Source organism: Leopardus geoffroyi, chromosome A2 (assembly GCF_018350155.1).
Source record: "Leopardus geoffroyi isolate Oge1 chromosome A2, O.geoffroyi_Oge1_pat1.0, whole genome shotgun sequence".
Classification (NCBI taxonomy): Eukaryota; Metazoa; Chordata; class Mammalia; order Carnivora; family Felidae; genus Leopardus; species Leopardus geoffroyi.
Window position 1 is genome coordinate 168,625,010 of NC_059331.1, and position 17,458 is coordinate 168,642,467.

The window sequence follows — 17,458 nt, forward strand, 5'->3', positions numbered from 1 at the left end:
GTGTTGCTATAAACATTGGGGTACAAGTGCCCCTATGCATTGGCACTCCTGTATCCCTTGGGTAAATTCCTCACAGTGCTATTGCTGGGTCATAGGGCAGTTCTATTTTTAATTTTTTGAGGAAGCTCCACGCTGTTTTCCAGAGCATCTGCACCAGTCTGCATTCCCACCAACAGTACAAGAGGGTTCCCGTTTCTCCACATCCTCTCCAGCATCTATAGTCGCCTGTTTTGTTCATTTTGGCCACTCTGAGTGTGGTTTTGATCTGTATTTCCCTGATGAGGAGTGACGTAGAGCATCTTTTCATGTGCCTGATGGCCATCCGGATGTCTTCTTTAGAGAAGTGTCTATTCATGCTTTCTGCCCATTTCTTCACTGGATTATTTGTTTTCGGGTATGGAGTTTGGTGAGCTCTTTATAGATTTTGGATACCGGCCCTTTGTCTGGTATGTCACTTGCAAATATCTTTTCCCATTCCGTTGGTTGCCTTTTAGTTTTGTTGATTGTTTCCTTTGCTGTGCAGAAGCTTTTTATCTTCATGAGGTTCCAATAGTTCATTTTTGCTTTTAATTCCCTTGCCTTTGGGGATGTGTCAAGTAAGAAATTGCTGCGGCTGAGGTCAGAGAGGTTTTTTCCTCTTTTCTCCTCTAGGGTTTTGATGGTTTCCTGTCTCACATTCAGGTCCTTTATCCATTTTGAGTTTATTTTTGTGAATGGTGTAAGAAAGTGGTCTAGTTTCATTCTTCTGCATGTTGCTGTCCAGTTCTCCCAGCACCATTTGTTAAAGAGACTGTCTTTTTTCCAATGGATATTCTTTCCTGCTTTGTCAAAGATTAGTTGGCCATACTTTTGTGGGTCTAGTTCTGGGGTTTCTATTCTATTCCATTGGTCTGTGTGTCTGTTTTTGTGCCAATACCATGCTGTCTTGATGATGACAGCTTTGTAGTAGAGGCTAAAGTCTGGGATTGTGATGCCTCCTGCTTTGGTCTTCTTCTTCAAAATTCCTTTGGCTATTCGGGGCCTTTTGTGGTTCCATACAAATTTTAGGATTGCTTGTTCTAGCTTCGAGAAGAATGCTGGTGCAATTTTGATTGGGATTGCATTGAATGTGTAGATAGCTCTGGGTAGTATTGACATTTTAACAATATGTATTCTTCCAATCCATGAGCAGGGAATGTTTTTCCATTTCTTTATATCTTCTTCAATTTCTTTCATAAACTGAGGATTTATGGGGGGTGGGAGGGAGGGGTGTGTGGGTGATGGGTATTGAGGAGGGCACCTATTGGGATGAGTACTGGGTGTTGTATGGAAACCAGTTTGACAATAAATTTCATAATAAAAAAAATTAACGAACAAAAAGCTTTCAGCACAGTATCTGGTATGGACCAGTACTCAATAAATGTAAACTGGAGATTGATGGTCAAAAAAAAATAAAAAAAAAAATAAAAAGGAAACATATATTCTCTAGGTAAATAGGAAAATAATTCAAGAGAATATTCTTACTCTCTTCCATGATGCATATCTGTAAGCTTTTCTACTTGATTCTCTGTAACCCTAGTGAAACCCAAAACTAGAATGTTCAGCAAAATCCCCAAACATCCTATTTTCAATATTTTTAGAATTCAAAATTCTGTTTAATAAGTAAATAATTAGTCATACATATTGGTGATATGAATAAAATTTCCTGAAATTACAAAAACAAAACAAAACAAAACACCTCTTCTCCCACAGATGAGAGCAGTATTTGCCTACAAAATGTCTCATGGTTTTGCCATGGCTTTCCGTACACACACCCTAACTAGGGCATGTTGGTACAGACTTTCTTGAGCTCTCGAGACATACGGATCCATCATCTGCCTGTCTGTATACTTCCTGTCCGTCTACCTATCATCTGCTTCCCACCACGGCAGCTACAGGAAGCTGGAGATGAGAAACCCCTTTGATCGAGCACAAGCCAGGTGCCATATTAGAGCTTTACGTATATTGCCACGAATTCTGAATTCAAGCGAGATAGTGACAGCTCAGTGGAAACAATGAGACAGCAAGAAGGGATCTTAGAAGTCGCCCAATTTAATCCTGATCCCATTAGGGAGCGGGCGGTGGAGGCTGGGCGGGCCTGGCTCCAGCCACGGGGTCTCTGAGCAGCAGCCTTGGGGGAGGTCTCCCGCGTCCACGCGCCCTCAATAATCGGGAGACACGTCTACTCAACGCCCACAGCTGACATAAAGGAGCCCTGAGTGAGTGCTAAGCCCTCAGCCCTGGGCAGGATGCTCTCTGCCTCCTGCCCCTGGAGGTCGTCTGCCCCGTCCGCTGGCGGGTGGCTGAACGCTGCTCCATCGTGTCTGGGACCCTGGCTGCAGGGGTCCCACCACCAGACTGTTCCCGGAGCAGAGTCCCAAAGACAGAAAACCCAGTGACACCGACCTCCGAGGGCAAAGGCCGGCTGCGTGGCGCGGGCGAGCATGGTGGGTGGGAGACGGGGTGTGAGGTGGGCCCTTGTGAAACGCAGATGCTTTTCTCAGGGCAGAATTAACATTTCGCACTCCGCTCTGCTGCGAAGTCCGTGGGTTGTGACGAGGCTGAGCGTTTACCGGTGTCTTCTGTGCAGGACGTGCGTCTGACTGGCTCCTCGTGAAGAATGGGGGGCAGCCGTTACCTTCACTTGGGAACTGGGGGACTGGAGCGTGAGCTCTTTGGGCAAGAGCCACCAGCCCAGCCAACACTTACCGGGTGCTTACGGTGGACACGCTGTGCCAGGGCGGCGTGGGCATCTCCCCATCTGAGTCCTACAGCGACCCAGGAGGGCACTGAGGCCTCCCGAGGTCACGAGCTGGTGGGGAACTCACACCCCAGGGCGGGGTCTGCACTGGAGTCCCCCCTCCAGCTGCCTGCAGGGAATGACTTCCCGCCTCCTGGGGGTCACTCACTCACCCCCGGATCATGCCCCGTGAGCCGGGAAAGAGGAGCTGGTCAAGTGCTGTGCCCGGAATTTGGGAGACCTAAACACGAAGGTCTGTGCTATGTAGGGGAGCCCCCTCCCCAGAAGCGCTCTCCCTCTCTGTCACCCCCACCCCGTGGCTGCCCAGGCCACACAGATCCGCCTTGGACCACCGGGGTCCCGAGCAGCTGGGGTGGGGTTCACATGCCCCGGGAATGGAATGGTCTCAGCCACACGCGCCCTCGGAGCACAGGCCGCCTCACCCCGATTAGCACGCCTTCCGCCCCTCCCACCTCCCTGCCCCGCGAGCCTCGAGGTGAGCCCTCCCCGTCACTCTCACCGACTCTGTGGGTCTCCCGGGTCAGGGACGACTCCCCACGTGCAGAAACCGTCCTGTTTGTTGAAGTGACTTGTGCCAGAGGCAAGCTTCGTCAGAGAGCTTCCCCCAGTACCTGGCGTCTCAGGGGGACTCCCCCCCACACCCTGCCCAGCACATCTCTGAATAGGAAGGCAGCCACCTGGGGCCAGGCCCGAGGTCAAGACATGCCACCCAGCCACGTGCCCCGGACACACACGAAACTGACAGTGCCCACCGTGAGCTGCGGGGGGAGAAGCAGGTGAATCATACCGCGAACACAATCCCTGGTTTGCCCCCAGGCCAGTCAGGATGCCCCGCAGAGAAAGCCGGGGCCCCGGGGGCGGGGATGCAGTCCAGGGCGCTGGGCAGACCCCAGGACAAGCTCTGGGCTTCCCCGCAAACAAGCCCAGTGTCACTTCCTTGCCACGTTTCCCTTGACCACAGCTCTGGACTATTCCGAGCGCACGTTGGTTAAGCGATCGCAATGACAGCGCGCTCGCACCTGTGACTATTTGGTCGCAAACGTCTCATCAGCCAGTGTCCCTGGCAGGCTCTCCTGCGTTGCCGCGTTTGGGGTGTAGCGCCCTGCTCTTTACCGCCTTTGTGGGTCAGCGTCCTTTCCCGAATGTCCGCGAGCTGTTCCCCGTAGGTGACCTCTGCAGACGGACGGGCTGTGAGCACCGCCAGCCTCCGCGTGCGAACGGGGCCGGGGTGGGGGGCGGGGGCGTCTGCTTCCTTTACTTCTCCTGCTTCCCACTGCCTGACGTGGTGCTGGAAATACCTTCCAACTCCACCCCTTCTAGAAGGGGCTTCCCTGGGCCAGACAGATCAAGGAGCAGACAAATGTCACCCGGGCAGGGCAGCCTCCGAGGAGGCCAACAAGTCGATGGAAACGCGGGGCTACCCACAGAGCAAGTGCTGTTTGGATGAACTGAATCTTTTCGTGGGAATCTAAAAAGTCTTCGTTCGTTGCCCCCAAAATCTGAATCGCCTTCCTGCTTCTTTCGGCAAGAGGCGGGAGCCCCGCCAAGGGTACAGGCGAGCGCGCAGACCCACGGAAGGCCTCCTTCCTTCCCTCACGCGAGGGGGCGGGCAGCACATGCCCTGACAGGGCCGGGGGTGGCGGAGAGGAATGGAGAGCCCCTTCCGTAGCTGCGGGGGTCGCGGCCAGATGGGGCTTCTCCGCACCGGCGCTCGGAAGGGCGGCCACGGCCGGGGGACGTGGCCGTCTTCCGAGCTGTCTGAGCCTGGGTCCCCGGCTCTGCCCGCCAGTCTCTGCACCAGCCAGCGGCTTTTCAGAGCTTCGCAGCTCAAAGCTGGCTCTGCCGCTTACCGGCAGGAATTCTGAGAGAAAGCAGAGGCCTGGGCTGAGGGAGGGGTCCCCAGAGGGTGGGGCTCAAAGGCCAGTGCCCTGGCACGAGAAAGGCGGGCCCAGGCACGCTCGTGTCCTCGCTCTGCTGAAAGGACACGCTGGTCCGGGGCCGGAGCGGGACCGCTGCGAGGGAGCCCCCTCTGCTCGTGCACACGATGGCCCGTGTGTTTCCAAATGAATGCTGGGAAGGCACTTCAGGAAGGGCAGTTCCAACGAGCCGGGCCATTAGCCTACAACCCCGTTTTCAGGAGGCGCGGCGTTGGCACAGAGCACGGATTCCTGAGCGATGCTCAGAGCCCTGCAGGCTCAGCGGCCTCTCCTGGGCTCGTGAATGAACCAAAAAGTACGAGTCCTCTTTGATTTATTTCGATGGCCAATTCTACATTTTTAAAAACGTTTCTTTATTTTTGAGAGACAGAGCACGAGCGGGGAGGGGCAGAGAGAGGGGGAGACACAGAATCCGAAGCGGGCTCCGGGCTCCGAGCCGTCGGCACACGGCCCGACGTGGGGCTCGAACTCACGGACCGCGAGATCGTGACCTGAGCCGAAGTCGGACGCTCAACCGACTGAGCCCCCCAGGTGCCCCTATGGGGTAATTCTATAGACTCTTTGGTTTTAAATATGATTAGAGATTGTTTACCGTAAGTTGTGAGACCGTTCAAAGTTTAAGCTTTAGGAAACTCAACTTCGCAAATGCCTAGAGTTTACTATTGATGAACTCCACGTGCCAGTGAGAACGGCTGCTGTGCACAGCACGTGTCAGAGCTCCTACTGTATACAAGTGCACCAACACTGGCAGGAAACCTTTCAGTGGGCCGTGGTTGTCTATTGCCATTTTAAACGGCCCTCCCCCCTTATTTTTTTTAAACATGTTATTTTGACATATATCAGAGTTACAGAAAAGTTGTAAGAATACCATGTGGGACCATGCATACCTTCCTCCAGATTCCCCAAATGTAACTTGTTTTTTCACTATGCTCTCCTCCAAATTCCCTCTGTAATTTACGCTTATATTTGAATTTCATTATTCTGAACCATTTGAGAGGCAGCTGTAGACACGTTATCCCCACAAAGGCATTCTCCCACATAATCACAGTACAGCTACTGAGGTCAGGAAATTGACATTTACTTGGTACTAATATCTAATCAAAAGAATTCATTCATATTTGTCCAATCGTTCCCACTACCATTTTTATAACAAAACCAAAGCCTAGATCATTGTCACGTCTCTGTCCTCCCATAATTAAAAATAATTTTCCAGTCTTTCTTTGTCTTTCGTAACATTGAAAGTTTGAAAGAGTGCCCATCAGGTATTTTGGGGAGTGTCCCTCACTTTGAGCTCTTCTACGGTTGCCTCGTATCAGATGCAGTTTTGCACTTTGGCAAGAGCAGCACAGGCGTGGTATGTGTCCCTCTCAGTGTGTCACGTCAAGAGGCACACGGCTGCCTCGTCCCACTGCAGGGGCCGTGCACTTGCTTCACGTTCAAAGCCGCCGTCCTCCGGGTCTGTCGCTGCGAATGTCGTCGTGTTCCCGCTGCAGCTGACACACGCCTTAGGTGAGACCCACCCTGATGTGCCTCACACTTTTACCCCCTCATTTCAGTATTATTGACGATCCTTGTCTCAACCAAATATTATGAATATTTATTTGATCTTAATATGAAGAATGTCAAACGTGAGAAGATTTCAAAGGCAGATATGAGACACTTACGTTCTTACTGCAACAGAGTAAGAGGGGAGGAGAGGGCGGGGGGAGTCTGAACAGGAGTCGATTCACGCACGTGCTGTCCTGCCATCATTTGCATGTGAGCAAACATTTGGGAGTCTCAGGCATACGGGATTCTTCTTCCGCTGAAGCAAAGTCTCCCTCTTGTTTTCGTCTTTTCAAGGAAGCGAAGCCGAGCTCCTTCCTGTTTCCCGCTCCTCGTGCACCGCCCCTCAGGCGGAAGCCTCCTGCCCCGCGCGGCCGACGGCTCCTGGGCGAACAGGGCACCACCCGCCCTGGCCGCCTTCGCTGCAGGCTCCCCTCACCTTCTTTGAGCATTCGTGTCTCTCCTGCTGGGCGGTTTTTAAGGGTTTCTGGCTTTGAGGCCTCGACAGCCTGGCTGGGATGTCCTTGACTCTTCTCTGCTTGCTCACATGGCTTGGGGCTCCCTGGGCTTCATCTTCCATTGGCGGGGGGGGGGTGGAGGGGGGCGCTACGCATCACCCTTCTTTCCCTGCTCCCCGGGACTCCTGTTATGCACGCGTTTGTCTGCTCGACACTCCTCAGGCCCCTGGGCTCTCTTGATTTTTTCAATATTCTTCTCTGTTCTTCAGGTTGGATGGCTTCTATCGATCTGACTTCGAATTAGCTGATCCTTTCTTCTGCCGTCAAGCCGATCCAGTGAACTTTTCGTTTTACAGAGGCTTTTCTCTTCTCAGATCTCTACGTGGTCTTTTGTACAGTCTAGTTCTCTGCGCAGGTTCCCACGTGCCCAATCGTACGATCGTATTTTCCTTTTAAATTCTTGGGCATATTTGTAATAGTTGTTTTAAACTCCAGAGTCTCTGTCTATTGACCACTCTCTTTTTTTCTCCATTATGGGTCACATTTTCCTGCTTCTCACACACTTAGTGACTTTTTTTTGTATGGTGGACAGACATTTTGATTGGAACAGTATAGGAACCTAGATACACCTTATTAATTACTTTTTTAAGTTAGAAATAACGGATTTATTTATTCATTAGTATCTACTTGTCTTTCTTTAGAGCCGTTTACTTATCTTTTTTTTTTTTTCCAACGTTTATTTATTTTTGGGACAGAGAGAGACAGAGCATGAACGGGGGAGGGGCAGAGAGAGAGGGAGACACAGAATCGGAAGCAGGCTCCAGGCTCTGAGCCATCAGCCCAGAGCCCGACGCGGGGCTCGAACTCACGGACCGCGAGATCGTGACCTGGCTGAAGTCGGGCGCTTAACCGACTGCGCCACCCAGGCGCCCCGAGCCATTTACTTATCTTTACGCTGTGCACCAATAGGTTTTGTAATCTGGAAGTTCCCGTTACTAAAGGAAATGCAAACACTTTGTCCTGCTTTATCTTACCCCACGTTTTTCTGAAACAGGGATGCTTAACGTCATTGGATTTTACTGCAGCTACTACACGGATGTGTGAAGATTCAAATGGAGAGGAAAGGTATTCTGCCTCAACTAATTTTAAAAAATGCTGGGAGTCACGGGGCTTAGCTCTCTGTTTTGCTGCGGAGATGACACACGACATCATGGGCTCTGTGGGTTTCACGGCCATCCATGTGACTTCTCAGACGAGAACCCGTTGGCCATGTGCTTTCCCTCTGCTGCACATCCAATCATCACCAGATCCTGCTGAGGGTCCCGTCAGTACCATCCGGTCACCCATCTTTGCCTCTCCTGCAAACAGAAGCCAGAGAGTGCCTAAAATGCAAGGCTGGTCACGTGAAGCCCCCAGAGGTGCTGCACACGTCTCATCAGACAGTCCTAAGCTTCCCGCCTGTCCTTCCGGGGCATCGACCACACCCTGCCAGGTGGCTTTTGGGGCTTTTTGCATACGTCTGCTTCTGGCAGAGGGCCCTCCCACCTCCCTCACCCATGCCAACCTTCCTCGCTTGGGGGGTTCCATCTCTTCATAAGTCACCTTGTGGGAAGCCCTTCTGGCACTTCTATGACCCTAGGGCAAAGACTGGTCTTTTGTGAAGGCCACCATGCAGGTCCCTAGCAGAAGTGGAACGTGGATTCAGAGTTACTCACATGTGAAGCCTGGAGGATTTTGGAGGGGGATGCGAGGTCTCTTGTCACCTGGGCATGAGGGGCCCCAAGGGTGTCAGTGAGGAAAGGAAAAGGTAAGAGAAGACGCTGATCCTTGATTTCTGGGGCAGATCGTGAGGGCTCTCATTCCATCCACATCATCCTAGTCCAGAGCCTGACAAAGAGCATTGATGGGAGAACAAAGCCATCCATGGAAGGGTCCCCAGTGGCTTAACACCTCCAAGTGTCACACTCTAGGGTGACTCGGGTGAGGAGGTCACACTGAGATCTTCATCTTTTATCCTCTGGAGAAGATGCTTAAAAAGCCCGAGAGGCGCTGGACCCATTAGTCCACAGGTCTTGCTCCCGTCACCAACTCCGTTCGTGGAAGAGAACGAGGTGTGCCCCCTGAGCTTCAGGGCGAGTCCTGGCTTGAAAGGGACTGACCGCCTTCAGCCCTTAAAGCTAGAAGATGCGAGCGATGCGTGTGGGAGGCTGTACCCCTTGAATCTTCTAGCTCTCCCTCGCCCCGTTCTCACGATCAGGGGACGTGAGCCTTGCGGCCATCTTGCTCAACGGCACCATTTTCAACCGCTGTGACTTGGGGCTTAATAAGTATTTGACACATGTTGTCTCTCACACTGGCACAGTCAGGCTGAAATTTGGACGTAGCGTGACGTGTGAAATCTTCCAGATCTGAGGCAAAAGGCATGGTGGGGCTATTTCGATATGTTTTCATGGTAACTTGAGCCCAGCTGTTCAAAGACAAGAGCCAGTCTCCGTGAGGACAGAGGAGGCGGCCGTGGAATGGGCCAGACACAGTAGGAAGTCAAGTGTGTGGCAGAGTCATGAGGGGTCTCCTCTGCCGGCCAGAGGTGGCAGTCTCAGGGCCGGAAATTCCTGCACTGACTAAGGTGAAAATGCAGGGAGTGCAGTGGCCGGATGGGGGCCATGATGGGAGGAAGGACACGTGAGCTGGGCAGGTGAGCACCGCCTGGGGCCGTTCCTGGGGACACTTGGCTCTGCCTGGCCTTGTTGCCACAAGTCTTGAGGTGACCACCCAGCCGTGTCGACACAGGAGGGGTGGGGGCAGATGTGAGACACATAGCATTGCATGAGCAGATGGCCGGGTGGCCCACCTTCCACGCGCTCCCGTGTGCCACGAGCTCAGGCCGGCAGGTGGGCCCAGGGAGGGCCTCTGTCTTCTCGATGCCACACGACAAAATGCAGAGTCAGGATCTGAACCCACAGCTTTCAATGTTGGAACTATCATCTCAGCACACCACACATTACATGTGCAAGGCGTGTCCAACTGATGGAATTGTGGGTAACCATCTTCCCAAAAGTTCTACTAACATCACGACACATCATCTTTCTGATACACTGAACGTGATAAGGTTTTTAAAAATTTTTTTTCTTTACTGTTTATTTTTGAGAAAGAGAGAGAGACAGAGCATGAGAGGGGGAGGGGAAGAAAAAGAGGGAGACACAGAATCCAAAGCAGCTCCAGGCTCCGAGCTGTCAGCACAGAGCCTGACACGGGGCCCAAACCCACGAACCGTGAGATCGTGACCTGAGCCGAAGTTGGACGCTCAACTGACTGAGCCACCCAGGTGCCCCTAAATGTGATAATGTTTTTAGTGAAAATAATCACCTTTTGGGGGGCTCAGTACTTATGCAGAATGGTTTCATTTCTGATGGTGAAACAGGGAGCTTTTACGTCTGTGGGTGTGGCCCAAGAGAAGAATGGCCACATCAGGACGGGCACAGGGCACTGAAGGCCAAGGAGCTGGGCTCTTCAAGGCCACCGACGCACCACGAGCACAACACGAGCTGCCCTGCTCACCGCTGTAGCCACGTGACTTCACATTAAGTGAAAGAAATCAAACAACCTGACAAATGTATCTCCTCAGTTACATCAGCAACATCCCACATGGCCGGTGGTTGTCACATTAGAGGCAAACATCTAGAGCATTCCCATCACCGTGGAAAGTTCTAGGCCAGTGCTGCCCGAGGCATTGGTGCTGGCCCCTCGCTAAGTGCTGAGTCTGGCGGGTGGAGCTCAGCAAGGGGTAGAAACCTCTGTGGGCCGAGCTGTATCTACAGTGAGCGCAGGGACATGAATCCAATTTGCCAGAACCCATGATCACAGAAGGGCGGAGCAGTCCAGAGGCCTTGCCCGTAACATCCAGCGTCTACCACAGCTCAGTGGGAGAAAGGGACACAGATTTTGACCTCCTGACTCCTTAGTCCTACATTCTCTCTGGTATAACCTGCAATTTATTTTTATAGCCAGGTGTTTAAAATGTGTATGTGTACCTCACACTGGTAAGTACGCAATTATCCAAAAAAAAAAAAAAAGACAAGTTTTGGCAAAGTGGAAAAATTGAGACCCTCGTGCCCTGCTGGCGGGAATGTGAGACAGCACGGCTGCTCTGGAAAACAGGATGAAAGGTCCTCAACACCGAAAATAAAATTACCATGTGATAGGAATTCACTCCCGGGCATGTACGAAAAGAACTGAGCTCAAGTTCTGGAAGGAACACTTGCACTCCTGCAGCAACGTCAGGACCAGCCCTGACTTGACTAAGCACGGAAGATGGACGACCGAAAACTGGCCTGTCTTCCGGGAAGTGGCTGGTAGCCTCTGACCGGGATTGGGTGGTCCTCTGCCTTCCGGACAGCCCTCCCGGAATCCCCCGCAAACAAGGTCATTTTCCGTGCTCGGAAGAGGTCTGTGGGAGTGTAAGAAGGAACAGTGGACCGAAAAACCTGGATGGGGTGGGGAACTGAATTCTCTGAAACGAGAAAGGGCTTAAAATCCTTCAAATCTCCAGCCTTATAGCAAATTGACTGCGAGGTGTTGTCTCCCCACCAAGGACTGTGGCCGGGCGCACCGGTCCCAGCCTGTCCCCATTCCCCACCAGAGCTGGGGAGGCCCCGTGAGCCTTTCCGCCTGCCACACTCAGGCCTCTGCCGGCCGGGCTCGGGGCTGGCCGTGCCTCCCTGTCCAGCGTCACTGTGCTCCCACCGGCAGAACCCAGATCCATGCCTGTAGGCAGCAGTCCTGGGGCATGTTGACTGGGGACCCCCAAACACAGACGGGGGCAGTGAAGGGATTGCACATACTGCTGGGTTCTGGGGTGACAGTCTCCCTGAGGCTCGTGCTGAAATGGCAACGTTCCGGTGGGAAGCAGAGGTGGCCTTCCCCCTGGTGCCCTGGGGGAAATGATGTGTGTGGAGTCCAGCTCCGGCTGGCATCCTGCGGGATTTGCCCATTTAGGTCCACGTAAGGACGAGACCCGCCTTCCCCACAGCAGAGCCGCCACACCTGCCCCGTGCCAGGCACCAGTTCAGCGCGTTCCAATCGCTGGTCGTTAACAAAGTGGTTTTCACTCTTCTTCCTTCCCTTTGACACACGTCTCAGCAGCCCCACCGTCTTCCCGAGGTTGCCCTCCCCCACAGGGACCGTGTTCTCTCCCAGAGGGCAAGCAGGCCGTGGCTCCTTGTGCCCGTTGTGCCCGCCCACCGCCCAGCCAGCGGGCGACGTACTCCCTGTTCGCTGCACCGTGCCAACTAGCTCCCCCTGAACGTCCGGACCACTGAGTCGCGGGAGCAGGTTGAGAAAACACAAAACGCAAAGACAAAAAGCAAAGGAGAGTGTCAGCGAAGAGTGAGCGGCCTGGGGCAGGGAGGAGGGGCCCATCAGCCCCCCGAGACGGGCTTGGCTGCGCTGAGAGGCCCTGCAGAAGACTCCTAGACCCCAGCCATGGCGCCTCCTACGCACCACCCTCACCCCATGCTATGCACAGTTCCTGACATGACGCCCTTTGAGGCGCACTTCTGGGGAGGAAAAGCAGAGAGCACCTCCCTGAAGGGAGCTGAAGCCACGTAAGAGCTAAAACAAGCGTAGGATGTGCTGGTCACTTCAGCAGTCTGCACAGATGCAGCAGGACGCCAGGCTGGCCAGCGGGGGAGAGTTCTGTGTCCTGCCCCCGTGGGCGGCTCCCCCTCTGCACGGACCCTGGTCCTATGTTGGGTCTACGTGCCCACACGCTGTACCCGCCCTGAGAGCACAGGAATTACTGCCTCTACCCCCGGCAGCAGCTCTAACACTTAGCACAAAACCCGAAGCACAGAGGTGTTCGGTGACGCGTGCAGGTGGACGAAGACCTCTGACGGTCAGTGCGATCCTTCTACAGAAAGGAGAAGGACCAGTCGCAGGGCCCGATTCCCTCAGTTCCACCCCCAAATGCTGACCCAGCTGTCAGGAACCACCACGTATAGGAAATGGTCCCCCGTCTATGCCCCAGGGCATCAGGGTCTGGGGGTCCCTGGAGAAGTGGGAGTCGGGACAGTGTGGTTTCACAGCACGTTTCAGGGCCCCCTGCCTCTGTTCTCACCGAGCTGACGTGAGCTTTCAGAAACGTAGCTCCCTCAGTGTAAGATGAAGGGCTTCATGAGACAATTCAAACAGCCTTTCGAGTCGAAGATTCCAGAAAGCAGTCTGCGCCACGTTTGGGTTCACGATGAGCTACCCTTCCAGGTGCATGCTGGCTGCCGGGGTCACCCGCCAGTGGCCAAGTGACACAGAGTCCCCAGAAACGGAGCAAATCGCCGGCAAGACCACGGCTCTGGCCAGCCCGCCGGCTCCCGCCGACCGGGCCTCATCAGGAGCCCTTTCCACGTGTTCTGACAGTGCTGGGCTCCGTGTCCCCTGGAGATAACTCAGGAAGGCTTTTGCTCTCTGCTCTGGGATTTCCAGGAAGCACATCACAATTAAAATGCAGAAGGGAACCCCATTTTCTCAGCGGTCCTCAAAGGCCCAGTGGATGGGCCTGAACTACATCGAGAACAGTCGTGACAGAGCCTCTGCAGAGCAACACGATGACACGCGGTGACTCCTCACACAGCCTGTCCCAGAGGCGGCTTCTCCCTGTCGCCCCAGCAAAGTCACTCCCGACGGCCCGCAGCTCCACTGTGCGGAGGGCACAGTGGGAGGCTGGACCGAGGCCGCGCGGGACCTCCACGTTCGCCCCTCCGCCCACTGTGCGCTCTGGCCTCGCCACCGCGGCCGCCGCTCCGGAGCGCACGTGGCGTTCCTGTCCCCGCCGAACGTGGGACAGGGGACCGGCAAAGCCCAGCGGCACCCGTGGATGGAGACGCCGGCGAGAGGACGGTGCCATGTCCCCGAGGGTCCGGCACACCCACCGGAGGCAGCTGTGATCTCGTAGCTCCGGACCCAGCGGCCACGAGGTGACCTGAGTATGGCCCCGGAGGTCCTGCCAAGTTTACCCGACCTCCAGCTCTCACTGTGCTTCCCCACGCCGTGCTCGCTCTTCGAACGTGGGGTTGTCACCCCAGCCTCAGGAAGGAACAAGAGAGTGACTCTCAGCTCCTCCCTCCTGGTCTCTGGTGGCCGCGCATCACCCACGCTTCCTCCTCTTGGACCCTGTCCTCCCTTTCCATTCCTTCTGGAATCACGGGGTCACTGCAGTCGTGGCGGGACTCCCAGTCTCCACCCTCCACTCCCCGAGTCGGAGCTGCCTCCACGGCCCCAGCACCCCAATTCCCGCAGCACACAAGCGCCCCTGAGCACCGCCGGGAGCCAGGCAGTGACGGGCAGCGGGACCCACACCGGGCGGCAGCTGCTTGTGCCCACAGTCTCACGCTGCGCCCTGCACACTCTCGAAGGCGTTGAGGCTCCCAGGAGCCTTGTTCCCGTGCGCCACGCTGACCACCGCGCACTGTTTCGGGAGCAGACTTTGCGGGCACTCACCTCACTGGCGGGCAAAGCCGTGAGGCCACCAGGCATCAGGAGGGGAGGCGGGGAAGGCGGGCGAACAGCCTGGCAGCCTCGCTCGGGCCGGAAGTGACGAGTCCAGACTCTGACCGGCCTCGGCCCCGGGGCGCCGACGGGGCTTCCAGACTGCCCAGCCCGAGGTCTGGCAGGCCGTCTGGCTCTGAACCCCGAGGCCTCCCATCACTGCGACGGGAACCCGAGGCCCTGTGAGGGTCTCTGCATCTGTTTTCATTGCCTATTGTTTTTTGTCGTGTTTCATCTTTTTATTCATTTTTAACCCAAATCCACTCAGATTACCTTATTCTTTCTCTGCCATCTTTAAAGGGTGCGTCAGGCTTCATCGGACATTTCTGGTAAGTACCTTAAATTGTTATCACTGTGCTTGACAGTTCGGGTCCGGAGCCTCAGGCCCCCGGGACAGCACGTCTGCTCTCCCGTTCGCACAAACGACCTCCACAGAGAAAGTCTAGCCTTCTCTTCTTGCCCGAGAGAACCCTGTATGGGCGCCCAGACAAAAGACTGCGTGGGGCACGGCGTCAGTAGCCTGCTGCTGTGGTCACACCCTGGGCTCAGCCCAGCCTGGCGCCTGCCCATTAGGCGCAGGTCCACCGCCCACGGGTGTCGCCGCCCAGCAGGCGCGGTCATCAGTCTGAGTCTGGACGCTGAGCGGCCCGAATAAGCCTTCCTCCGAGAGCCAGAAATTGTGACGAGAGGGTCTGCTGACAAATTTTCTTAAAGAAAAGGCCGATGCAAAACGACCCCTGCAGGCATATTCATAACGTTGTAAACCTACAATTGTTTGCAAAAACCTAACACGTAAATCAGAAGTAGAGCTCGACCGGTTGGCTAAGGAACAACCTAAAAAGGTCAGAATGTGTCAGGTGGAGCCTATGCCAGAAGGGGCGCGAGCATCCCGAAAGGAGACTGGGTGTCGAGGGACCCTCTCTCCGGGCAGTCGGCCAGCGTCATGCTGGCATGGCAGGTGCCTGGCCTCCCCTGGCGTCTTCGTGCAGCCTTCCCATGGGCCCACCGTCCTGGCCACACGTCCGTGCCCATGCTCCTCCCGGCGGGGAGGGGTCTGTGCACCTGCCCCGCCTGGGAGGTCCCCTGAACCCACCCGCCCCTGGGGGGGGGGCATCTTTGCACCTGCCCTGCCCAGAGGGCGTCTCCCCACACCCACCCTCCTGGGGGTCTACCAGGGCCCTGCCCAGGTGTCCAGGCCTCTGGGGCCACAGCTGCACATACTATGCCCAGTGACACAGCCGTACTCAGCGCTGCTGAGGGATACAGGCACGTTTAGGGAGTTAGTGTGAACTTTGAAGTAAACACTGCATTGAATGATCCTTCCAGCTCCCAGTTCTGTAATCCCCCCACACGTGGAAAGAAGGATGGTCACACATCTGTTCCAGATAACAATGGTTTGATTTTCCATCAGTTTTCACAATTCTCTCGAGTTAGGACTACAGGTTGGTGCCTCCCAGATGCTGGGCATGTGTTTTACGGTGGGAGGAATAAAGCGGATGGCCGGCTGCCAGCTGCCCAGAGACAGAGATGGGGTGACATCCACCCAGCATTGGTGGAGGCCCACGCCCCTCCCCCAGCGGCCCCTCCAGGCCACGCCCCTCTCCCTCTCCAACTTGTGGTTCCAGGACGCTGACCACACAAGCCGGTTCGACCAGCCTCGGCCCATCTCCCAGACGCCCCCCCTTCGTTCACGGCCACCACCTGCCTGTCGTGCACATAGCCCACATGGTCCCCCAGGGCCCCATGGGTCCCGAGACCACGCTCTTCTGTCCCGGCTCCTTCCCCGTCAGCACGTCTTGCCCACCCCAGGCATTTCAGGCTGCTCCCTCCCTCACCTCTAGTCACAGCCCTGCTGGAGCTCGCCCGGTCCCCACACCTGCCCTGCCGGCTGCCGCGGGACCGCTTTCTCGGGCCCACCCAAGGCGGCCCTCAGAAAGCAGGCGGCCACCGCGGCCTGGCTTCGGTGGCCCCACCTTCAGGGAACAGCTGTGGCGCAGCCTGACGATCCTCAGTGGGGCCCGGAGCCTCCGTCGTCGCTCTCCCCGAAACCCAACAGCACCAGGGCCAGACGGTGGGGCCGGGAGCCTGGGCCAAGCCCCCCGGGCTCTGCGGCCGAGGGACCGAGGGCACTGACCGCGGGGGGACACCGGGGCGGTGGCATCTGACACGCTCCTCCCCAGCTGGCTCCTGGTCCGCATCGGGAGGTCACCCACTGGCATGGACGGGAGCCACGGTAAGTGGACCCGGGACCTGGTTCGTTGTGCAAAGTAGACGGCTTACGGCAGGGATTTTGCGGTTGTTACGCCCACACCCACGCCCACACTGGCAGCTACACCCACACTCACACACTCACGCTCACACCCACACACCCACACTCAGGCAAGAACCCCAGACTGGCAGCATGGCGTCCCCTGAACCAGGGAGGAGGCAGCCCCCCGGGACAGGCCCCCACTGGGCAGGGGAGAAGCTTTCCGGGGGGAAACAGGTCAGCAGCGATTTCATCCGAGAGCAGAAAATCACAGCCGCAGAGCATGTCGGAGAGAACAGTGATGAGGAACATTGGAAAGCGTCCTTGCTCCCCTGGGTCCACCCGGTTCCACCCACGCGCCCAGTGAGCACGTGGGGGCCAGCGAGCTCTCCGTGCCCCAAACCTCTGTGAGGCTGGCCCTCAGGACCCAGGATGGGTGCGGGGCGTGACGGCAGGAGGAGGGCTCAGAGGCCGGCAGCGCCCACGGAGCAGCACTGGACACGGGAAGAGCCTTGCCACGTTCTAGAAGGTTCTGCGTTCTGTTTCTGGTATGCATCCCTGCTCTGAGCGCCAGCCCTGGGGGCCTTGAGGGTTGATCTACCGGGAGGGGGATTCCCAGTCTCCCCGCAGACCTGGGGGCCCCTGATGCCCCACCCCGGCCTCTAGCCTCGAGCTGGCAGAGAGCTGGTGCGAGGTTCTCTGTAGAAACAACGGCAGGTGCCATGCAGCGTCCCCCATTTCTCGAGTTCTAGGATCCTCGCTGCCTGAACATCTGGGCTCAGCTGGAGCTCTCACGGGCTCCACACTGATCTTTCTGCTCTCGGAGGCTCCTGTCAAGAAGAAGAATCACTAAGACACCAACTTCTGTCAAATCATAGCTGAACTGCCTGCTGCCGTGAGCCACCAGGAGAGCAACCAGCCAGAACTGGTTTCCGTGAGCCTCCAGCTGGCA

General features: G+C 55.9%; 1 protein-coding gene and 1 long non-coding RNA gene across 6 annotated transcripts in view; both read right to left on the minus strand.

Annotated features, from left to right (window-relative positions):
* PTPRN2 (protein tyrosine phosphatase receptor type N2) overlaps positions 1-17,458 on the minus strand; it is an 809,741-nt gene that overhangs the window by 294,410 nt on the left and 497,873 nt on the right. The gene's annotated exons all lie outside the window — the stretch shown is intronic.
* Positions 2,053-5,082, minus strand: LOC123607192. Its single transcript, XR_006716701.1, has 2 exons — positions 2,728-5,082; positions 2,053-2,628 (listed from the first exon to the last, which is right to left on the minus strand). It is a non-coding gene; the product is annotated as an uncharacterized LOC123607192 (long non-coding RNA).